Raw genomic sequence first — 10329 nt, forward strand, 5'->3', positions numbered from 1 at the left:
GGTTCAATGAGGAGAAACTATTTTTGTGTGAACACCTAAAGTGACACATTGGAGAAGTTACAAAGCAGAGGCTCACCCAACTCGGTGTGTCCAGGACAACAAGAGGTTGCTACTTCGACGGCCTGGTGAATGGGAAGCACGAGAACTGAAAACACCTCTGAACATCTGCCCTCCATACCTCCTGCTAGCCATGCACCTGCCTCCAATTGCCAATTACCACCAAGCAAGCCTCTTGCCACCAGGCAGACAAGCCTAGCAGCTGAGAGCGATGGTGCCTGAAGACTGTGCAGCTGTTACCACTTTTCATTTTCAAGGCTCGTCCAATGTGATGGGCTGCCATCTGGCAAGACCATGGGGTTGTCACAAGGGTGAGAGGGAGACATACATAGGTTTGTGCTTTTGGAGTACCCAGTATGAGAAATTGAGGGGTCCTAGATGGTTTATAACTCCTGGGTGTAGAAAATCTACTGCTTATGCCCCAGGAGAAAGATGGGATGGGATGCCTGTATAATATACTGTTTTGTTTTGTTTCCTCAGCTGGAGGGTTGGCATGTTTATGGTGGACTGTATGTGCTCTTGACTATTGTGGATTGATGTCTACGTGGCCTGGTGCATGATAAATCGTGCACTGGGTTTTTCTAGAAGAGTGTTCTATACACAGGGTGTGTCTCAGCAGAAGGGTATTGGAGGAAGGGGTTCAATCTCAGTGATTGAAAGGAGGCATGTTGGAAGGTTGATGATAGGTAAAGGTAAAGGGACTCCTGACCATTAGGTCCAGTCGCGAATGACTCTGGGGTCGTGGCGCTCATCTCGCTTTATTGGCCAAGGGAGCCAGAGTACAGCTTCCAGGTCATGTGGCCAGCATGACTAAGCCGCTTCTGGCGAACCAGAGCAGCGCATGGAAACGTCGTTTACCTTCCCACCGGAGCGGTACCTATTTATCTACTTGTACTTCATGCTTTCGAACTGCTAGGTTGGCAGGAGCAGGGACCGAGCAACGGGAGCTCACCCCGTCGCAGGGATTTGAACCGCCGACCTTCTGATCAGCAAGTCCTAGGCTTTGTGGTTTAACCCACAGTGCCACTTGAGCCTAATATCTCCCAGCAAGCTCCCTCCTATCCCTGGTACTAATGAATGCTCTACCATTGCTGCCAACAGTCTGGTGGTTCTGCAGCTGAATGCTAAGCTGGTCAAGTAATAAAACCATGCCTATGCACGATTTAATTGTAGATAAGTGAGCTGACCTGGTGTGTAATACTGAGACCTGGGTAGAGTAAATGGGCGGGCCAGACCTGGCTCATCTCTGCCTGCCTGGGTAGCTCAGCACAACATCAGCCCAGACTGGAGGGCTGTGTGGGAACTGTTACTGCAGTCCATAGGAGTTCATGTCCCATCACTCAGAAACCTCTCACCCTTGACGTGAGACTATAAAGCAGGGGTTGTCAACCTGGTCCCTACCGCCCACTACTGGCCGTTTCAAGATTCTAGGTGGGCGGTAGGGGGTTCTACGGCACAAGCTGAATCCTCCTTCCATCGAGCACTAGGGGGCGGTAAGGAAATTTTACCATCAAGAAAGATGCATTAGTGGGCGGTAGGTATAAAAAGGTTGACTACTCCTGCTATGATACCTGAATTGGTGTTGGGCCAATGCCCCAAACTTCATTGGTTTAGGATAGATATCTTATTTATTAAATTTATATTCTGCCTTTCCTCCTGAAGCATCTCAGGGAAGCAAACACATTCGGATTGTTTTTTAAGCATTCTAAAACAGTTAAGCATTCTTAAAACAGTTTTGGTTTAAAACATGATTTTATCTAGGGCTCCCAAGAATTCCAGGAACAGAATTCGTCTACCATCAAATGCCTGGGTAAACAAAAATGTTTTCAAGCTCCTTATATCTCAGCTCCTTCACTCAGATCATCCGCAGAAGTGTGGCTGGTCATTCCCCAAGTTGGCAAGGCTCATCTGACAGCAGCAAGAAAGCAAGCCCAGTTCTGTGGAATGCTCTGCCAATAGAGATTCAGCAAATGCCTTCTGATTTAACCTTTAAATGTCTGCTGGAAACTTGCATCCTCTTCGTATAGTTGTAGCCACTCCTATTTAATGGGGAGAAACTTTGCTTAGCATACTGTTGTGTTTTGAGTAGTAGCAGCAGCTGCACAGCAAGTTGCATATGCAACTCTATTCTGTAGGTCCACAGAACTGACTAAAAAGGCATTTTAAACCAAGCTTCACAACTCATGCCAAATGCATACCACTGACAATCAAAGCCTGAACAACTACCCTGTTTTTCTTACCTACATGGAACCTTAAAAACAGGGGCAAGAAGACATACCATAATAAAATATTAAACCATGCTGTTTTATTATGTTTTTGTATATGTTGGAAGCTGCCCATAGTGGCTTGGGCAACCCAGTGAGGTGGATGGGGTGCAAATTTTATTTTATTTCTTGTTTACTGTTGTTGTTGTTGTTGTTGTTACTACCACCACATGGCAGGTCAGTTATGTTCAGCTATGTGTTGTTTAGGCAGGCCTTGGCCTGGTCAATACTTCTCAGGCTGGCTACTAGTCCCCTCACTTCCCCTTTGGTCTAATCATGGATGCAAAGCTACAAATCAGTCAAAAACTAAATAGAAGATTCTGTCCAAATTGTATTCTCTGTCCTGAGAAAATTAGCCCTTTGTTGACTAACATCAAACAAGTAAGTGGCATTGCACGATGGAGTCTGAACACAACACTCTGTGTGATTGTTGAGACAAAGCTCCGGGATTCATTTGAAGTGTTTTCTAGCACTTGTCAGGTCACAGTACTGCACCCGAAGCCGTCATTTGGAATCTCTCTTCTACAGCAAGCTGCAGTGCATGGAAAATATTGGTTTACACACTGCTTTTTTCCAAGGCAAAGTTGATTTCCAGTAAAGTCTATAATTGCAAGGAGAAGAGCTTCCATTGCTCACAGCTGCCAGTCAGAAGTGCGTAAGATTTCCTCCCTAGAGACCTTTGGTGCACAAGGCTTAGATTACACTGCCACCCACCGGCTCTCCTGTGCAAATGGCACAAAGGGAAATAAATGGGGCTTTACATTTCCTTGGCTTAATTCCTACTACAGGGCAAGCCATCCCTAGACAGATATCCTCCCAATTCATTTCCTCTTGCTTGCGATAACTGTGAAATTTACCCAGCTCAAAATGGAAAGGAAATAATTTCTCTAATAGCCTTAATGGGTTTTTAGAGGTCTTGGCTAGCAGCCAAGAGAGACTTAGATATGACTGCACAGGCAAACTGAATACACAGTTTATTCCATGCGTGTGTGAGAGAGAGAGACGGGGGGAGAGTGTTCATTGTCAGATAAGTTCCAGAAACGATGTATTAATTGAACTCCCCTCTGTCGTGATCCACCCGGCAACAGCTTTGCCTGACAGCATCAATGGATGGAAATGAAAACTAATTGTGCTTCAAAGAAAGAAAGAAAAATCCTAAGACTGTTGTAGGGTTATGTTCTCTTTAATAAGAGGATGGGAGTAAACAGGAATAGTAGTTGCTGCAGAAGTGTTACTTTTTTTGTTCTACTTTAGTTCCACTTTCTTATTTGAAAATCAAAAACTTTAATAATGCACAAAAGTAGATCAAAGGACACACATGCACACACATAGAATCATAGAGTTGGAATAGATCACAAGAGTCCAACCCCCTCCCGAGCAGGAAACACCATCAGAGCACTCCTGACATATGGTTGTCAAGCCTCTGCTTAAAGACCTCCAAAGAAGGAGACTCCACCACACTCCTTGGCAGCAAATTCCACTGTTGAACAGCTCTTACTGTCAGGAAGTTCTTCCTAATGTTTAGGTGGAATCTTCTTTCTTGTAGTTTGGATCCATTGCTCCGTGTCCGCTTCTGTGGAGCAGCAGAAAACAACCTTTCTCCCTCCTCTATGTGGCATCCTTTTATATATTTGAACATGGCTATCATATCACCCCTTAACCTCCTCTTCTCCAGGCTAAACATGCCCAGCTCCCTTAGCCGTTCCTCATAGGGCATCGTTTCCAGGCCTTTGACCATTTTGGTTGCCCTCCTCTGGACACGTTCCAGTTTGTCAGTGTCCTTCTTGAACTGTGGTGCCCAGAACTGGACACAGTACTCCAGGTGAGGTCTGACCAGAGCAGAATACAGTGGCACTATTACTTCCCTTGATCTAGATGCTATACTCCTATTGATGCAGCCCAGAATTGCATTGCTTTTTAGGTGCCGCGTCACACTGTTGGCTCATGTCAAGGTTGTGGTTAACCAAGACTCCTAGATCCTTTTCACATGTACTGCTCTCAAGCCAGGTGTCACCCATCTTGTATTTGTGCCTCTCATTTTTTTTGCCCAAGTGCAATACTTTACATTTCTCCCTGTTAAAATTCATCTTGTTTGTTTTGGCCCAGTTCTCTAATCTGTCAAGGTCATTTTGAAGTGTGATCCTATCCTCTGGGGTGTTAGCCACCCCTCCCAGTTTGGTGTCATCTGCAAATTTGATCAGGATGCCCTTGAGTCCATCATCCAAGTCATTGATAAAGATGTTGAATAAGACCGGGCCCAAGACAGAACCCTGTGGCACCCCACTAGTCACTCTTCTCCAGGATGAAGAGGAACCATTGATGAGCACCCTTTGGGTTCGGTCAGTCAGCCAGTTACAAATCCACTGAGTGGTAGCATAGTCAAGACCACATTTTACACACCCAAACACACTCCCTCCCTAATGCATCAATTAAAAAATATTTAATCTTTACTCAGGCACAGTGAATGGTGTCTTACGATACCCTTGGGCAGTGGCAAAATGGCAAGGTCTGCAATTGGGTTTTGTAGGCAAAAGATCTGCCATGGCTCTCCCACCTCCATCATGGTGCTGCCACTGCTGCTCATAGCAAACAATGGGTGGTGTTCTCCTCCACCACTGCTTCATAGTCAGAACCTTTTGTAGAGGCTAAAGAGTACAGCCTGACATGCTCTGGCCTATAGGTGCAATGAGGCTTTCTTGGTGAGTCCCCCAGAATTCGCTCCTTTGGCCGGAGTTGGATGGTGATGCCCAGGCTAGATTTTCCTCAGCTCTTATTCCCTTAGGTCACCAATTCATCTCCTGTGGGTTTGAGTCTCTTTATTTATTGGGAGGTGGAGGGAAACAGTGTCATGTTTAGAGGAATAATTTAAACAATATTTGCTTCCAAGCTATACAGGCAACTAAACAAAAGCTGTACACTGTAATATCAAGCAACGCACATGGTCTTGCTCCATCGTAAGACCAATACCACAGTTAGCACGATAGACCTTTTACAGTTTCATGCTGAGGCAGGGGGTGCAATTATTATTATTATTATTATTATTATTATTATTATTATTATTATTATTATTATTATTGAAACTGGGGGTGATAGTGCTAAGTACACATCTGCCCAAATATAGACTGTGTTAATGAAATTGTGTGGGAAACGTTCGAGTGAATAAATAGTTATGGAGGCTAATGTCTCATGAAATTCTCAGTTTTAGCAGATGAAACAGCAGCTATTCCTGGTATAGAACAACTATCTCTAGGTGAAAGATTTGTGAAATAAAATGATGAGAATGCACATGTACATGAGGAATTCTTGGGTTGATTTCAGTCTCAGACCAAACTGCAATAGCCATATCCAAAACAATCATACCTGTTTGTTCTAATTTTTGACCAGGTCTCAATTAGTTACTTGGACAACAATACAATGCGTTTGGAAGCAGGACAGGAAAAGAAGGTTCAAGCACAAATCAAGGCATTCTATCCTCGGGCAATGTTTGCCTCCCTACTGCTCATCCCATAGACTTAATCTCTCTGTTAATTATCTGAACAGTGTAAGTGATATGTGTAACACAGTTGACACAATTAAGGTAAGGTCATCATAAGAAAATACATTAGGTTATCCAAAAATGACATCTAATACCAACAGACCAATGCTGTGTGAAAAACGGTGGACTCAGAAATACAAGAGCATCTGTGTGTTTGCAGCAAATCACACAAGCATTGCCTCGCAACTGAAGAAAACTTTCATACCAGTTGTTGCGTGATCATGGAGATCAACTCATATTGATTGCCTTGTGATTATAAGCAAATATTCTTCAGTGCCAGGGCCAGGCACCCAAGCTGTGAAAAGTTAGATGTAATGGAAATGAAAGCCCGTATGCAGCATTTGCTGGGTTCAATACAGCAACACAGGGAAGCTAGTCAAGAGACCTTCAGCACAATAGCAGAGAAGTGCAAGAAAGTAGCAGATGAAGTGGATGTAGAACTTAATGCACCTAGACAAACTGTGCAACAGAAGAGTCATGCCAATCATCCCAGCCAATCCATGGAAGAGTTCTACCATCAAACCATCTACATTGCCTAGCTGGACTTGCTTATTTCCTCACTGAGGACTTGTTTCAGTGATGAAAGCCAACCTGCTTGCAGTTTGCTGGACCCATATTCATCTCAGTCCCACACAGAACAAAAATAATATTTTCATGCCCGTGCCAAATCCATTCTGGCACTTTACAAATCTGAAAACCTTTTGGATGAATCTGTGACTTGGTATGGGGTTGTGGGCAAAAAAAAAAAAAGTTGAATACCTAACTCAAGGGAAAAATTATGAAGGAAGTTATTGGCCGTCTTGGCCAAGACTCTCAAAGACTTCACTTTTATTTAAATCATGATCAACCTTGTATTATCTTTTTGACAGCATTAACAAAACAAAACAAAAAACTGACTGGTCTCAGATCTTGTTTCTGGCATTCATCACAGCCAAGGCAGAATTTTGTAAAATGTGTGAAACTGAGCCTTGTTTTGTTTTTGTTTTTTTAAAAAATTATTTTTAGTTGGTTCTGAAATGTATAATCTAATAAAGGTAAAGGGACCCCTAACCATTAGGTTCAGTCATGACCGACTCTGGGGTTGGGGTGCTCATCTCGCTTTATTGGCTGAGGGGCGTACAGCTTCCGGGTCATGTGGCCAGCATGACTAAGCCGCTTCTGGCGAACCAGAGCAGTGCACAGAAACGGCGTTTACCTTCCCACCAGAGCGGTACTTATTTATCTACTTGCACTTTGACGTGCTTTCGAACTGCTAGGTTGGCAGGAGTAGGGACCGGGTAGCAATGGGAGCTCACCCTGTCATGGGGTTTCGAACCGCCCACCTTTTCATCAGCAAGTCCTAGGCTCTGTGGTTTAACCCACAGCACCACCCGTGTCCCTTGTATAATCTCATAAAATGCAGTAAATCATCAACAGGCATAGTCCTGTTGTGTCACTTCAATACCATGTCATGGTGCATAGGGTTCAGAAGTCAGTCAACAACCTTGTTGTTACAAGTCATAGACCACCCCTCCCCAGACCGAATTATGGGATGGACTGTTTTCTGAAACCATGTGATGTTCCACAGCTACAACACTCGCTGTACTAAATGGTTCTGGGAGAAAAGCTTACGGGAGATGATCAGTGCCGGATTTATGTATACGCTAAACAAGCTATAGCTTAGGGCCCCACTCTCTTGGGGGCTCCCAAAAATATACTTCTTCTTAATTGTATTTCACTATTACTATACTTCTTCTTAATTGTATTTCAATTCAACAATTACTTTGATAAAATACATATTTTGTTATGTGCAAATGGCTTTAGATACCTATTAGGTCCATACATTATCATATAGCATATACTCAACACAAAAAACAGTGACAATTTGTTGTTGACAAAGGACAGCTGGACATATAAAGGGCCCCATTACCTTCAGTAGCTTGGGGCTTCATCAAACCTAAATCCGGCCCTGAATGAGATTCACAACATAGCAAATATGGAAAGGAATATCCTCTTTTTTAGATTAAACAAACCACTCTGCCACCTGGTACAATGTGGTAAAAATGACAGGCCCACAAACTAAGCATTTGTTGAACTTCAGCACCCCCCAACCTGTTTGCAGGCCAGTTCACTCCACACCCTCCCACAACAAACGGCTGAACGAGTTCTTTGTTAAATTCCATTTCTGCAAAAGTAAAATACAAATTATACAAATTTTAAACACGCAAAAGGGGAAAAGAAGATGACAACGAGTACTAAGAATTAATATTTTTACATTTGCAGGTATTCTGTTAGAAACAGCAAGACCTATAATTCAGGATGGAATTAAAAATAGTTAAATCAACCATATAAAAGCACAAGGTGGTGTTGGACATCTTATGAACTCACTAAAAATACCTGGTTTAGACAGAAGAGAAAGACATTTTTCATTTGGGGTATAACTCAGTGGTAGAGCATTTGACTGCATTTACTAGATATCACATACTGCTATGAATAACTGAAAAGAATCCTTCATTCATCAATATGAATTGAGGTAAGCAAATCCAAACTTCAATTACTGGCAAAATGGAGATTTCTGGAGTCAAGGTTTAGAAAGATCTCCAACATGATGCTATACAATAAGTAGATGAAGTTCATTAAGGGGGCGAGGATGTTAAATTCAGAATCAGGCAAATGCTTCTGCTAATTAGCTGAAACCGTCACATATACTGTAGATTATTTTCATGGCAAGATGTCCATAAAGGACTTAAATGTTGGCGGCTCATGAGTTAGCAACCCTACCTACAAATTGTTCTAAAACTCCCTTCCTATGATAGCATAACTCTAGCTCCCAGGCAAACTTGTTTATCACCACCTGGGCTGGGTCTACACTGACCTGTTTGTTGTTATTAGAACAATATTAAATTTGCCGTTCTAAAACGTCACAGAGCATACTTGTAAATTAAAGCAATTCTTACCTTTGTTTTCCCCTGTCAAAATGCTGTTTCCCTAATGTTGGTTCCTGGTTGCTCTGCAGCGCTCTCTGGTGTCACATTTTAATAACGCGTTACGAACGTTGAAAGTAGGACGTAATTCATCTAAATATGAAAACCATTCCTTACTTCTCCCTTGACGTTAAAAACCATGAGTGTAGATCCTCCCCTGGTCTGAACATCCAGCCTGACTGTGTCCAGACTCAGTCTGACTGTTAACTGACTTTCTTGTTGGCAGGACTTTGAGCTTATCTGTTTGTGACATCACACATGACATCACAGCGCCATGTTTGCATTCAAGCCAGCTATCTCTGTACCAGCTGCAGTGGATATTAGACTTCCCTAAGGAGCTAACCAACCTCCTAACCAACTGACTTTCTTGTTTCCAAGACTTTGAGCTTATCTGTTTGTGACATCACGCATGACATCAGAATGCCATGTTTGCATTCAAGCCAGCTATCTCTGTGCCAGCTGCAGTGGATATTAGACTTCCCTATGGAGCTAACCAACCTCCTGACTGTCCAGAAATTCCATGTTTAGATTTATTTTTATTTTTATTTTGCTCTCATGACCAAACCCTGAAGAAGAGCTTGGTGCAACCTGAAAGCCAGATTCTTCTTTAAAACAAAACTTTGCCAACAGCAGCCAACTCTCCCCTCCAAATATGGAAAGTCCGTGCACATTTGGAAAAGTAGCAATATTTGCCATGCTTTAGCTTCTTTCTGGTATATGTGCAACCGCCCTCAGACCTTCGTGGCTTTAAGCTTGAGCTCACAGCAAACCAACTGTGCCAGACAGCAGTTTCAATTTGCAAGCTATAGAAGTATTTTTCCACAATGAACTAATTATCTTCTGGCATATAACTAAATTAATTACTGTTCCATGTCAGAAGTAGTTATATTAATGTTTTAAGTAGTCTATCAGTAGCATATCAGTAGATATAACAAGAGATACAATACACTGAATCGGAGTTACAATGAAAGATTAAATATTGGCAGGGGCAGCTATATATCTTGTGTTATTTCTGCCCCTTTTAAAAATATCTATTTTTCATTTCAGGGTTTCTCATTCCCTTAGGTACGGAATGAACTTAAAAGCAACCTAGATTTTTCACAGGACTTTTAGAGTGTGTGATAGATCGATAATTTGCTCTTTTTTTGTTTATGAAATATGCCAACTTACTGGGACAGAGTCATTTTTAAGAGGCAGCCAAGATCAATACATGTGTGCATAGATTTATGGGTAGTTTAGTTACAATCAAAATAAGTCTTTCTGCTTAAAGAATTCTAAAAGGGAAACTTGGATTTTTTCACTTCTGTTGAACTGAAGAAATGCCAGCTGCATTGGGGCGAGGGGGTATTTTGCTAATTAGCATTCCGACAATGGTACTTGCTGAATTTCACCAAATTGGCACTCATTTTAGGCTGGTAACAGAACAAGTTTTCTGGCCAGTGCTTTTTTCTCAGGGGGTACTCAAGGCTACACAGTCACAGCACCTCTTTTTGTTGTTGTTAAAAGGTGT

The 10329-nt window shown here is 42.4% G+C and overlaps 1 long non-coding RNA gene across 1 annotated transcript; it reads right to left on the reverse strand.

Annotated features, from left to right (window-relative positions):
- Positions 1–1790: 1790 nt before the first annotated feature.
- LOC309374878 lies at positions 1791–9027 on the reverse strand. Its single transcript, XR_014170740.1, has 2 exons — positions 8937–9027; positions 1791–2096 (listed from the first exon to the last, which is right to left on the reverse strand). It is a non-coding gene; the product is annotated as an uncharacterized lncRNA (long non-coding RNA).
- Positions 9028–10329: the final 1302 nt, after the last annotated feature.

This window comes from Podarcis melisellensis (genome assembly GCF_964234715.1).
Source record: "Podarcis melisellensis genome assembly, chromosome: 7".
Classification (NCBI taxonomy): Eukaryota; Metazoa; Chordata; class Lepidosauria; order Squamata; family Lacertidae; genus Podarcis; species Podarcis melisellensis.